The sequence below is a fragment of the Odontomachus brunneus genome, unplaced genomic scaffold (genome assembly GCF_010583005.1).
Source record: "Odontomachus brunneus isolate Ranch 3 - 2012 unplaced genomic scaffold, Obru_v1 Obru_scaffold_017, whole genome shotgun sequence".
In the NCBI taxonomy this organism is placed as follows: Eukaryota; Metazoa; Arthropoda; class Insecta; order Hymenoptera; family Formicidae; genus Odontomachus; species Odontomachus brunneus.
The window spans coordinates 826,104-839,303 of NW_022639467.1; the positions used below are offsets into that span (position 1 = coordinate 826,104).

Here is a 13,200-nt window from a genome sequence, read left to right on the forward strand (position 1 = left end):
CGCTTTTACACGAAGTCGAGAGCGCATTATGACGAAATAACGTTTGTTGAAAACCGCTTTCGCCGAACATTTTCCCAACGGTTTCATTCGCGAAGAAGATCCAGTTCTCTCGATGTTAAGATTATATTAAGTCAGAATAAGCAATGTTCTCTTTGCGCGTCGTGGGGAGAACATAATGTTTCCCTTTCTTTCTCTGCAGTCAAGTGATGTTCTCTCCGCGTCGCAGGGCGAATATGTCGTTTTCTTCCGTGGTCATTTCTACGATTACCGTAATTATGTGTAATATGTATGATTGAATAAACTAAAAAAAAAAAAGAGTTTGCGATCGGCCGCACAGTAATCGCGAGTTGTGTACGGTACTTCGTTCGTACGTTCGTTCGTTCGTTCGTTCGTTCGTTCGTTCGTTCGTTCGAGAGAGAGAGAGAGAGAGAGAGAGAGAGAGAGAGAGAGAGAGAAAGAGAAAGAGGGAGGATGGGAGAATGGACTAAAGCCGTATTAGCCGTGTCATTAGAGAGTGTTGGGTCCGTGTCAGTCGACAGTAGAGGGATCAATCATCTGATAGTTCCGTCTCCTGCTCACAATCTTCCTCGGATCGTTCTCCGATTCTCTTTCTCTGTCGCGACGACGCATGCTTTGACACTACCGTCGAGAACGAAACATTTCTGCAGGGCATAGCGGCAGTTCGCTACAGTCTCACGTCTAATCCTATCGGGCTGCAATCGATTCATCATGGAAATTACTCCCCGGTCAATAATGCCATCATTAACCAATCTCTTGTGTTCATACAAGACGTTTTTCTCGGGCTGCACGTTGCGTGCCGACAGCTGAGATCGCGAGAGAAGCCCGGAAATCGATCATTTCACGCACTCTTACGCAATCCCGCGGTGCAAAATCAACTCAAAAGGATCGCTTTTGCAACTTCAGCTTTTCTACACACATTTGCAATTTTAAAACTTTACTATTCGCGTTAGAAGAAACTATAATATCCTTCCCGTGGGAGAAATCGCTGAAAACTTAGAAGACAGTCATTTATCCGTATACTTAGGGGCTCTAGTGACAACTATTGAGACACAGGTTTAAATTTAAATTTGTCTATCTCATCTGAAAGGCAAATTTCATGTATTATACGAGCTATAATCTGACAATTGTTTTCTCAGATATCCGGTTAGTCATTTATTCGAATATTTCAACTGTATCTTGAAAGGTTCGCAGATAACTCGAACTTGAAGCGTCACATTTGTCCGTTATTCAAATAATCGGCTAATTTTAGATCCGGGTAATTTTAGATCTGAACGAATGTTGAAGCTTCAGTTATTACTTGAAACGTCTCAAATAAGATACTCGAATATAAATTCAGAGTTAGTTCAGACTTTCTCAGGTAAATTGCAATTAAAGATAACACAAATGTTATATATATTATAATTCAATTGAAAAACTTGGACTTAACTCTGAAAGGAAAATCTGAATATCTCACACGACACAAGTTTCAAGTAACAGCTATTGATATGAGCTTTAGGCCCGTATCAACAGTTACTTGAAACGTGTCTCTAACGAGATTTTACTCGGATTTTAATTTAGAGTTGGATTCAGTTGATTTTTTAACTGAACTCAGTTGATTATAAATGTTACATTGCGAGTATAAATGTATACATTGCACCGTATGATTCAAATGAAAAGTTCTGATACAACTTAAAATTCAAATGTATGTTGCGTGACATGAGTATGTCGCGTGACACAAATTTCAAGCAAGAACCTATTAAAACGAGCTTTTGAATTAAACATGAATTTTCCAATTGAGTCACGATTAATGATCATAAATATATACATACAGCGGGGTAAATTGAATAGCGAGGGAATTTGGATAATATTAAGCGTTTGCGACAATTTCAGAGAAATATGACATATAACATAAAAATATGAATATATATAGCATGCTAACCTCAAACATAAAACAAGGCGTCTTATATTTTTCTGAAATTGTCGCGAACGCTTAATATTATCCAAATTCCCCCGCTATTCAATTTACCCCGCTGTACCCTACAAGTAGACAAATGTAATGTCGCATATAATTCTTAAATAAAAAAACTCAGATTTAACTCTGAATTTAGATCGGAGTATATATTAAGAGACGAGTTTCAAGTAACAACTATTAATACAAGAAATATGAATTTTTGCGTGTCTCTCAATGTAGGGAACTATTGTTCTTATTTTCGTGTGCTCTTCCTAACAATGCTGAGAGAGAAAAATACTTGATCTAATTAAAATTATAGTTATTCTTGGCTCCAACTATATTTTTCTAGCAAAATTGCTGCGGTAACACATATATAGTTATTATAGCTAATATTATAGTAAAATTTAATTTAAAAAATGACCATACACAATTTTCTTGACCATAATTTGTCGCAGTTATATAAAAATAATCCAACCTATATAAAGTACATTTTGAGAAAAATAAAGATGAAAATTTGATTTACATGATTTATATGATTTATGAAGTACAGATAGCACTAAAATTCTTCACAATTGTTCAAGAAATCAAATATGGTCAATTTTTTTTCTTTAAGAATATATAATGTTTCATTCTTTAATTCATTCTCGTGATATTCCCTTAACAAATCAGCAAGGCAGATTTTCCAACACGAGATCATTTGTTTTTTTATATCTCCTATTTATTCTGTGCGACATTTTTCTACGGATAACGACTCGTCAAGACGCGCATTCTCCGTCGTGGCGAGGAGAACGTTTTGGCGAAGTGCTGATTTTGCTTTTCGCCGAAGAAAATGCGAATGCCGGCCGCTCGTTCCATTCTCCTTCTTTCCTTATTCCGGCTCGTGTGCGCTTTTAATGCAGGTAGGGATACGGCGCGGTGAGGAAACCGCGTGTAAACTGGCCTTTACCTGAATGGGACACGGCTATTGCTCCGCGCCACGGCGCGCCGTGCGTCCGAGAGAGTTACCGCTAATCTGTACTTACGCCCGACTGGTGTTGCCTCTGTGCTTACACGAGCGGATCAGCCTACAAACGGGTATCGGCTGTTCGAAAACTCAAACAATTGCGACTTCCTCGCCGGGATCGACGTGTCGCCGAGATCGGCGTCTGCCAGTCGATCTCGCGCGGCGCAGCCCGTGTCGCGATGCGGTTGTCCGTTAATTGCGGGAAGATTTAGAGGCTGTTGCGCGCCTTAATCGGAAACGCGACTTTTGTGAGGCGCTCTTATGCCGCGTTACGAAACGCGCTGTGACGAGGTGAACAGGGGAGTTAAACTTGCTCAACACGTTCGCCACCGCGATGTGGTCATCCGTGGTGACCCGAACTTGCCGACCGCGCCGTGCCCAGACTCCGGTGTTGTGCGCGACCGCCAACAGCGACTTATTAAAACACTTATAACTCGTGACCGCTTGCACCCGTGAGACTTAATTACACGGCGCGCCATGGCCACGACTAATAACGCCAAACAGGCGCAACATGAAGATTCGCCGGCGGTGTACAATTAAGTAGTTCTATCTAAAATGGATCTCTTGAGGCTCGTGCAAACATCGCTCGACGAGCAAAATTGTGAAACTCGGATAATACCGTTGTATTCAGGGCATGATACCGAGCGGTGATTTTGCAGCGATTCTGGCATCAATTTGAATGATATTCCGCGCGATGCAATCGGCGGTGGGGGCCGGTGATAGGAGAGACGCTTCGCAAACCGTGCAATTTTTTTTAGTCATTTAACAGCTCGACGAGATGTTTCAATTGGGACGATGACAGTCGGTCAATTTTACGCAATGTTAAGTAACGTATGAGCAACATTAGTGTCCGCGGACGCAACGCCGCGATATTGTTCCGATAGGATGACAGTTCGTATCTCGCACTAGTTAAAGGAATTTCCGTTGGTATGCCATCTACGCCACGACGCGGTAATCGACGCGGTAATCGAGGATACTGAACGTTGCCCGAGGATTAACAGCTACTGAAAATTTTCACGATTCCCCTTTTCGTTCACGCTCCAGCCCCGGCGCCCTCTCGTTTTCGGCGATATCTCGTTTTCGGCGATGTAGGTCAACGCTCCGATTTTTCACGTGAGATTTTCCGACGTGGCACGAATTCGTGATCAACGATCCTCTTACACACCTAACCTTTTGCAACCTTGTATCTTTTGCATCTTATATAGTAATTGACACCTGTCTCCCAATGTGCAGAACTACTCTTGTTTTTGTGAAGTTGCGCTCTTCTTAACGACACAGAGAGAGAAAAATGCTCGATATAATTAATATTATAGTTATTTTTAGCTCTAACCATATATTTTTCTAATAAAATTGTAATAGTAACACGTATATAAAATTATTATCACTTACGTTATAATAGAATTTTATTTAAAAAATAGTTTTTTTCGAGATAATCGACCGCAATTATGCAAGAATGATCCAACTCACGTAAAATACGTTACGAGAAAAACCAATATGAAAATTTGATGATTTATAAAGTACATATAGCAGAGATTCTTCGCAATTGATAAAAGAATTAAGATCATAATAATCATATTAAGATCAATTTTCTTTTCTTTCACGGTACTTATTGACAAATTTAGCCCTTAAAAAAATGGGTAAGAAAGATGCAACCAATAAAAAACGGCACAACTGATAGAAAATAAAAACTATTTCTTCATTAATTTTAGTCGCCCATGAGGCTCGAATCTTTTTTGGGAAACGTATCTTTTATGGGAAACGTATGGACTGCGCGTTGGTAACAAAATCTCGAAGATAACTGTTTTGTGAGCTAGGTTATTCTTGCATAACTAAAGGCCAACGTGTAGCAATTATCTCTCTCCGTGTGATTGTAGCTTCAAAAACACCAGACATTTTTTGACAAAGGACGGATCGCATCCTTCCTTTTGTGCGAATTGCGCGCAAACGACGAAGCGTTTCGTTAAAGATCTTCAAGATGCGCGAATGCAACTTTGCAATCGGTAAAAACGCCCGGTGCAACTAGCGAATCGCATTCTGCCAGCCGAGAGTGGTCTCGCTCTCCGTGAATAACGCTACCGGCGCACAGTGGAAACAAATAGGAATTTACTGTTCAAAAATCGCTAGAGACCACAATTTTATAGTAATCAAGATGAATTGTTTTTAATTAAACGTTAATCAATGTAGAAAGAAACTGTTGAGCCCGATTTTTTTTTAATTCTTCTAAATGTTGCAATATTAATAAGAATTTGTAAAAAATTATCAAGTTTTGTGAGCCACTCCAACTGGAAAACTTTTCATCTTTTCGCTGCACAGTACAGTGTACTAAGGTTTTCTGATTACGAATCTGATATAAAAATCAGAATTTAGCAGTTGACAACTGCTAATCTCCTGTCAACATAAACAGAATCATTATGTTTTAACACAGTATATTTGTTGCAATAAAGTATACAAAATTGTTTAACATAAATGTAAAGTCAGTATTAAGATCTAGTATTTAACAGATATCTGTCAATCCCATAGCCGATATGAAAAAAATGTTTCTGTAGCACAAAATGTGTCACTGTAAGATATATTAGGTTTAGGTTGCTGAATACGAACTTAATTCGTATTAATATTGCAATATTTAGAAGAGTTTTAAAAATAATTGGGCTCGACAATTTTGTTCTACATTGATTAACGTTTAATTAAAAAGAAAGTCATCCCGATTGCTGTAAAATTGTCGTCTCTAGCGATTTTTGAACAGTAAATTCCTATTTGTCCCCACTGTGCGGCTCGAGCGCCGAAATTCCGGCGAATTGACGACGAATTATCCTAGAATCCTCACGGGCGATCTTGTGTAATCGCGCTTACTTAGTTTCTCAGTTTCATCCACGTCACTTTACCTACGGTCTCTCTCGAAACCGTTTTCTCCGCCGGCCGGCCGGCCGGCCGTTCGTCCGTCCGTCCGTCCGTCCGTCGCGCCGTACCGCATTCTCGTTTCTTGCCACGCCGCGACTAAGATTTCTACGATCTTCGGGTGAGATGGAGAAAACGGTGCCTCGTGCGTCCGCATTTCCAAAATCGGTCTCGTGCAATCCCGTCGCGTTGCATTCTGCCGTTGGACATTTTTCCGGACACGCATTACTCCACGTCGCGTGTCGCGGCAGCTCGAAATTAATTGACACGTCCCGTTATCAGAGTAAAAATACAATGGGCATCAGAATCGGAACCGTCCTCATGGCAATGAAGCCGAAGTATACGCTGGTCAGTGATGTTTCATGACCGGTCATTAATAGTCATTATTTTTGACACCTGCCTCAAGTAAAAGTTATCGTAGGACTACTGTGAGACCGAGGAATATATTGACATTCTGCAGCAATTCACTATCCTTTCATTTCATACGCGATACTTACAGCTTTTAGAAATTGAAATGCGCTATTAAAACACTTGCTAGTTTCGAGCAAAATTAAGTGTTCTACAAGGTATTCTACGAGGTAGATCTTACTGACAATCTATTTTTGGACCACTAAAAATATAGTTAAACTGAAAAAATTTATACGAAAAAAAAACGCTATAATATTCTCCTCGCGCAAACTTAAATTTGGAGTTCAATGTGATGTTTTCAGTAGAATCGTGCTTGCAATGTCGCACATATTGATTCATTCAAATTTAAATTACATAATTGTATACAAATTATATATAATATTCTAAAAGATTCAAATCCATCTTTAAATCTAGATCTAAATATTTCACGTGGAACAAGTTCGAAGTGAAGGCGATCGATTAAAGTGAAAATACCAATGCTCGAACACGTGCCTAATCTTGAATATTCTTATTGTTTTGGTCACTAAATACAAGTATCTGCTGAATTAACACACTATATCCTACGTAGAAAGTTGAAGTATCCGCATTTCTAAAGAAAAGACCAAAACGATAAAAACATCCGGAGTTAGTTGCGTGTCCGGGAATTGGTAGTCGCGGGCCGGTATTTCGCGAATCTCTCGCTCCGTCGCGAGCGCAAAAGTGCAGCGTGCGACAGCGACGTAGTGTAGCGTCACGTTATAATGTCCGGGGAATAACCGCACGCAAAAGACCAGGCAGTCGCACGAGATGCCATTCTGCGTGTATGGTATCGAGCTGCAACTATCATATAATGGCGAAAACAATTCCTTTCCCTTCGTGCGGCGGCATAACGGTAGCAAAAGCGGAAGCTGAAAGTAACGCAAGAGAGACTCCTGCCACCCTTCCTCCCGAAGGCGCGTGTGCCGGGCGTATCTCGCGATATCGGTGTCCCGCTATCTCTGCTCTTCTCCGTTAGTCCTCCACCGTTATCGATCGGATAACCCCGTATTTTCGCGAGCGCGCCCGCATTTCGACGGCATTTTCGCCGGTAACCTTGAGAATAGCCGAGGTACGCGACGACGCAGCCGTCGGGAGAGAGACGAGAGCGCGTTGGAAGAAGGTCGAGTGACGGTGGCGATAATAGTTAGCGGTGGACGAGGACGAGGATGGCACACGGCGAAGAAGGAGAGAAGGCGAACGGAGGAGGAAGAGAAAAACAGGAGTAGAGAGAAAGAACGAGAGGGAGAGACCGGTGATGGCTGCGATGATGACGGTCAGTGGTTGTATATACCGGTTAAGCCGTTCAGTACCAGCCCGGCGTCCGTCACGGATAAACCTCAACCGTTCGGTTTCGATCCGCTATTCCACTCTAGCGTCGCGCATCGCGCCGATCGAATTTCCTGTCCCTGTTATTCGCCCGCGCTCGGCTCGACTGTTCCTCTCGTCTCATTCTCGTTTCACGCGCGCGTTTCATTTCTCCCAGCGCTGGCCTCTCAGCTCGCTCAATGATCCCGCAATTGGACACGATCGCCTGGTCGCGGGGGACCAGGCTGGAGAACTGATTGGAGACATTTGTCAGTCCGTCGGGGCGCGCATACTAATTCGACGGAAGGCCATCAGCTGTGACACGGAGTAATGTAAATGCACGTGGAGGTTGATCGAGGAGGAGCGCCTCCCTCGGAAGTCTGCGATAGCCGGATCACGTTGAGACGTTGTAGGATTCAGTGTCATCGTCTGGTCCTCCTGAACGAACGAATCGTGCGTCTCCAGTCAGTGCGACGACGGATCAGCGGATCGATGACGATTCAATGCGGCGAACGCCGCTGACCATCGGTCGCCCCGACATCCATTTCATTGACCGGACCCGGCCGGTGGTGTTGACACAGCCGAATCTTATTTCAGACATCCCCGGGACTCGCCGGGGGACCGCGCCCGGATCCGCGCAATTTCGCGTGCCAGGTCAGATTATCGAGGAGCCCGCGTTAATCCCTCGACCCTCGGCCGCTCGGTCCCGTCAACATGAAGAACTGACTTTCGGCGGATCTCGGTCCCGAGGCGGAGCCGACGAAAGAATTCGCCGGTCCACGTCGACCCGCGTCGCTCTGGGTGAATCACGATGGTGGTTTCCCCGCGCGAGCATGCCGTTGCCATCGGAAATCCGTGCTTGTCGCTGTGTCTGGGGCACGAGATGAGTCACGAGGATACGTTGATTCGAAGTGAGCGCGGATGAAGTGATTACGAGGACTCGCTGGATTTCCAAATCGCGGACCATTTCGGTCCGCGGGCGTTCGAAGGTACCGCTTTTTCCGAGAAAAAACGCACTAACCAGCTTTCCGCGAATCGTGACTAATTAATTAGCCGCGAACACGAACGACCACTTTGCATACGATTGAGGGCCCGTTTAGCAGCAGCGCTTTAAACTTCGACTTAATCCTTTGGGTGCAATCATATTTTCCGCGATTTTTATCCTTTTTATTCGACTGGAGCGTTCTCTCATCGGAAAACCAATTTCCCCGTTGGACGAGACAGAAAGAGTCCACTCACTCCGAAAATTACGAACTATCTTTACGTCCACGACCGTACAATCTGTCTGTCGCGGCCGACCAACTTTGAACTACTGTATAATTTTGTTGAAAGTCAATATTTTTAGATGCACTTTCTCCCAGAGAAGTAGAAAAGCTTAGACGGTGCAATAGAATCAAAAGATTTCGTAAATAGATTCGCACTATTTTGAAGTTTCCCCGGATCCTTTGCGAAAATTGCCCGCGAAGAATTAAGCTGAAACTTTGTTCAAACATATCAAACATATTGGTAGAAAAGAGTTCAAGCTTAAGTGTAAGTTTCAACTACAATGAGAAAAATTATCCGATAAAAAATTATCACGCTGATATTTCTGATCGAAAACATCCGCCATGAAAAGATTGGCTCCTAATTTTATGATAGACTTATCTAATGAAATACTATTACGCGGTCGGAAGCATTCAATTAATCCCGATCGGATATAAAAAGTGATCAAAGTTTGATTGGAAACATCCGTTTGATAATTTTTTTGTCGGATAATTTTTCACCGTATATTCGTTTAAACGTTACTCATTTCAAATATTTCTCCAATTTCTGTATTCGCAAGTCTGTCGTGAATTCATCCTAAGCGTCTAATTTCTTCAAAATACATGCTGAATTCTAATAAATTTGACATTTTAATCAAGGATATTAAATTAAGAGAAAAGTTCGAAAACTTGCTCGCTGCACGAAGTCGTGCCAACTTTTTTCTTTTTCTGACAATGTTCTTCCTTCAAATTTGTGATGAGTATATTTTTTAAGACTATTAAAAAAAATATTCTATGTTGAAAGTAACATGTACTACTAAAAAATCTGCTCTGTAATTCGGGCTGAAGCGGTTGTTTGTTCTCGACGGGCAGTCGCGCGGATCGGCAAAAACGTGTAACACTGACATTGCAAACAGACGGCACGTTGTTTCGCGAAAAGCAGCGGCGGGCGCCTACGCCCTTCGACACGTTGTACATCGTCGGGAACACTCGTGGGCGGCGTTACGGCGCTCACATGTCTCGTTGACACGTGTATAAATAACAATCGTGTATAAATAACAATTGCGACTGCAATTTGGAAAGTTACAAGCATTGGCGGGCAAAGATCGGGCCGAACGAGGCCGTTTGATCTGTCAAACGTGACACTTACTCGCCGTAACGCCACGGCAAATAAATCGGACGTGCGGTCCGCGCTGCGATCTTCCGGACTTTCGCCAAGTCAATCGAAATTCTCCTCGCATATGCGCGACGGCAAACACCTTTTTTCCCCCGTGTCCATATTAAACTAAGTCCGTTTTACGCACAATTACGTGACGAAGAAATAAATACGAGGTGATCTGAAGTGGGGAAAGTCCTCTGAATATGCCGTGTCGAGCGATCAGGTCGTTGCCAAAAGGTCGCGATTATCACGTGGCAGGCGTTAAAGCGTCACGGCTGCTGCGAGATCTCTGTGTCCAGTTACTGTGATCATTCGAATACCGTCACGATCATGTCGAACGTGACTTCGGTCACAGAAGCCGTGATTTTCTCGACTACCTCCCCGGCAGCGGCTTGTGTACGTTCCACGGTGTCGATGGCGATTTCCAGTTATCCATTACCGTTGTCATACTTCCGGAATACTTGCTCGACGTCCTCCGTGTCCATCAGTCGTCGCCTTAGTTACGGGCGTCGCGACGGCTGGCCGGGGAGTTTCTCTTCGACCCGCGGCCCGCCTGTTTGCAGATCCTTTCCACGCTACTCACCGGACACTTTTTTGCCGTCGCGCGTTAAGAACCTCAATGAGCGATCGTTACCGCGACACCGCGACTATCGCTGCGTTTCTCTCGTGGCCGCCGCCACCGCCACCGCCGCCTCCGCCTCCGCCACCGCCGCCGCCGCCGCGTGCTCTATTATTTAATCTCGCTGTAAGTGCTTCCCGATGCCGCGGATACGTGAAACATTCGTGAAGTTAAAATGAATCAAGTCCATAATTCGTGAGATCCAATTCGGAGATATCTTTAAATATGCACATATCTTTGAATATCAATTGGACATTTAAAGTAGATCTCGCAAATTATAAACTTGATCAATTCCAGCTCGGCGTGTCTCACATGCAAAACATCGCAGCGACCCGAAGACCGCTTGCCTCGAATCTAGTCTAGTTCACACATCGTCTGGTAGACACGCCAAGAATACAGAAAAATGCACACTACATTCAAGTGAACGCATTGCTCGTTTCAAGCACTTCATAAATTTCTATATTTGCAAATCTATCATGAATTTATTCTAAGCAACAAATTTATTCAAAATGCATTTTGAATTCTAGCTAATTTGGTATTTCAATCAAGAATATTAAATTAAGATCACAAAATTCCTTTGAACTAACTTTTTCTTCTATAAAGTTCCGTAATAATTTTGTGAAGAAAATCGATCCTTTTTTTGAGTGCGTAATAATGAGCCTTTCTGAAATTTACGATGAGTATATTTAGAGACTATTATTGAGAAAATATTCTTGATTGAAGATAACTGTTACTTAAAAGAAGGGAAGTAATCACTGAGTAATCACTTGTAATCACCGAGTAATCACTTGTAATCACTGAGTAATCACTTGTTTTAACAACAGAATGATATTTCTCTCTGCACACAGAAACACACATATGCATATATTGCATTTAAATAAATGTTACTTATTACAAGTATTTCTTTAATTTCCACATTCGCAAATCGTAAATTCATCTTAAGCGTCGAATTTCTTCAAAATGCATCCTGAATCCTAGTAAGTTTGGCATTTCGATCGAAGATATTCAATTAAAAGGAAAAGTTCGGTTTGCTTGCTGCATAGAATCGAATCAACTTTATCTTTTCCCGATAACATACTTCCCTCAAATCTGTGACGAGTACATTCGAAGACTATTATAAAAAAAAAAGAGAAATATTCTTTGTTGAAGATAACTATTACTTGAAAGAAAAGAAGCAAACTTAGCAATCGCTTTTCTTAGCAGCGGAATGATATTTTTCTCCGCGTACCGAGGATACTTGTCTCGCATCAACCTTAATCTCCGGCAAATTTATATTTCAGAGCCGTTAACTGTTACATTTCGTTCAAGCTGTCTAGCTCTTCAACAGAACTATTCGTTTGACGCGCGGGCCCCTCATTATAATATTAATGTGGTCGAGCTCCCCCGACCGAGATTCTGCCGATCGTACGTACGGCCGTAGCGAGAGACTGCTTTTTCGCGTAAAAATCGTCGAGATCGTAGTCGGATCGAATCACCGGCACCGTCGGGTCTTGGACCGGTACCGGGACGGCGTGGCATAGTGCGACCGTTCGTCTCCTCCTCATGCGCTTTATCAGACTGGCGGCTTTCTCTCTTTCTCTCTCTCTCTCGCTCTCTCTCTCTCTCTCTCTCTCCCTCCCTCTCTCTCTTTCTTTCTCTCTCTTCGTTTCTCGTTCCTCGCTCGGCTTCCCGTGCAACGGGATGCTTAGACCTCGGATTATGGAAGCGCATCCTGCATCGGCGCGTCCCACCCACGTCCCAACGGCGGCGACGTGTGTCGTCGACGCTCTCCGTCGTTACCGGCGAAACGCAGCAGCGCGGCCGCCTTATTAATATTTACCGCAATGTCGCGGCAATTCGATGTCGCGCCATACGTCGCGCGCATTTGGGTAAATCTGGATGATCGCTTAATCCGGTTTATCGACCATATGCTCGAGTCCCTCGCCTGCACGCAACTGCGCGAGAAAAAGCGCACCACGCTTACGCACGAGCGTTTCTCGCCGTTTCGACTTGCTCCAATTCGCGCGCCATCGCTGCCCGCTCGATATATCGATTGACGTCATGGCGCGCATCGCGATCGATCGTGATGCGCGCGCGCGCGTGCGCGACAAGTGTGCAACGCCGTGGCGCGCGGTCGCGACAAGCGCGCGCGTCAGTTCTCCCAAGGCTCCTGGAACTTTCCCATGGCAACGCCATGGGACGAGAACCGAATATCTCTGCGAGGCCGCAAAGCGAACTCCGCGCTCTGTGCATTACTCCCCCTAATCATCGTCCATTTCCTGCGAGAACTGTTACGCCCGCTCATTAGACTGGCCATCAACGCTCGAACGCACCAGGAAAAACGTAAATTAAATTACTCGGGGATTAAAGCGCCGTGTGCGATACTTAAGTCGCGTGGAAGGGCGATTGTTTGGGATTTAGAGTCAGTACACAGGTGAGCGATCGGCGGAAAGGACCCCGCACAAAACCTATGGAAAATGGTTTTCGGTCAAATTGGCTGAAATTTCACTATGTTATAGTTTTCGCCATGCTGATAAAAAGTTATCATTGCACCAAGTCCCAAAAGTCAATATTTCCCAAGATATAAAGGGTCAAAGTAGTGAAATATGGTCATCCGCAGTA

At 43.7% G+C, this 13,200-nt stretch overlaps 1 protein-coding gene across 3 annotated transcripts in view; it reads left to right on the forward strand.

Annotated features, from left to right (window-relative positions):
* The window catches only part of LOC116841641 (serine proteinase stubble-like), a 47,392-nt gene that overhangs the window by 17,623 nt on the left and 16,569 nt on the right, over window positions 1–13,200 (forward strand). The window contains exon 2 of one of the 3 annotated variants that reach the window (XM_032809840.1): window positions 8,178–8,569. The exons of 1 other annotated variant lie outside the window; for it this stretch is intronic. The gene's annotated coding sequence lies outside the window, so the exon portion shown is untranslated. Of the gene's footprint in view, window positions 1–7,579; window positions 8,570–13,200 lie in introns of those variants that run through there. One more of the 3 variants, XM_032809843.1, reaches the window with a different exon arrangement.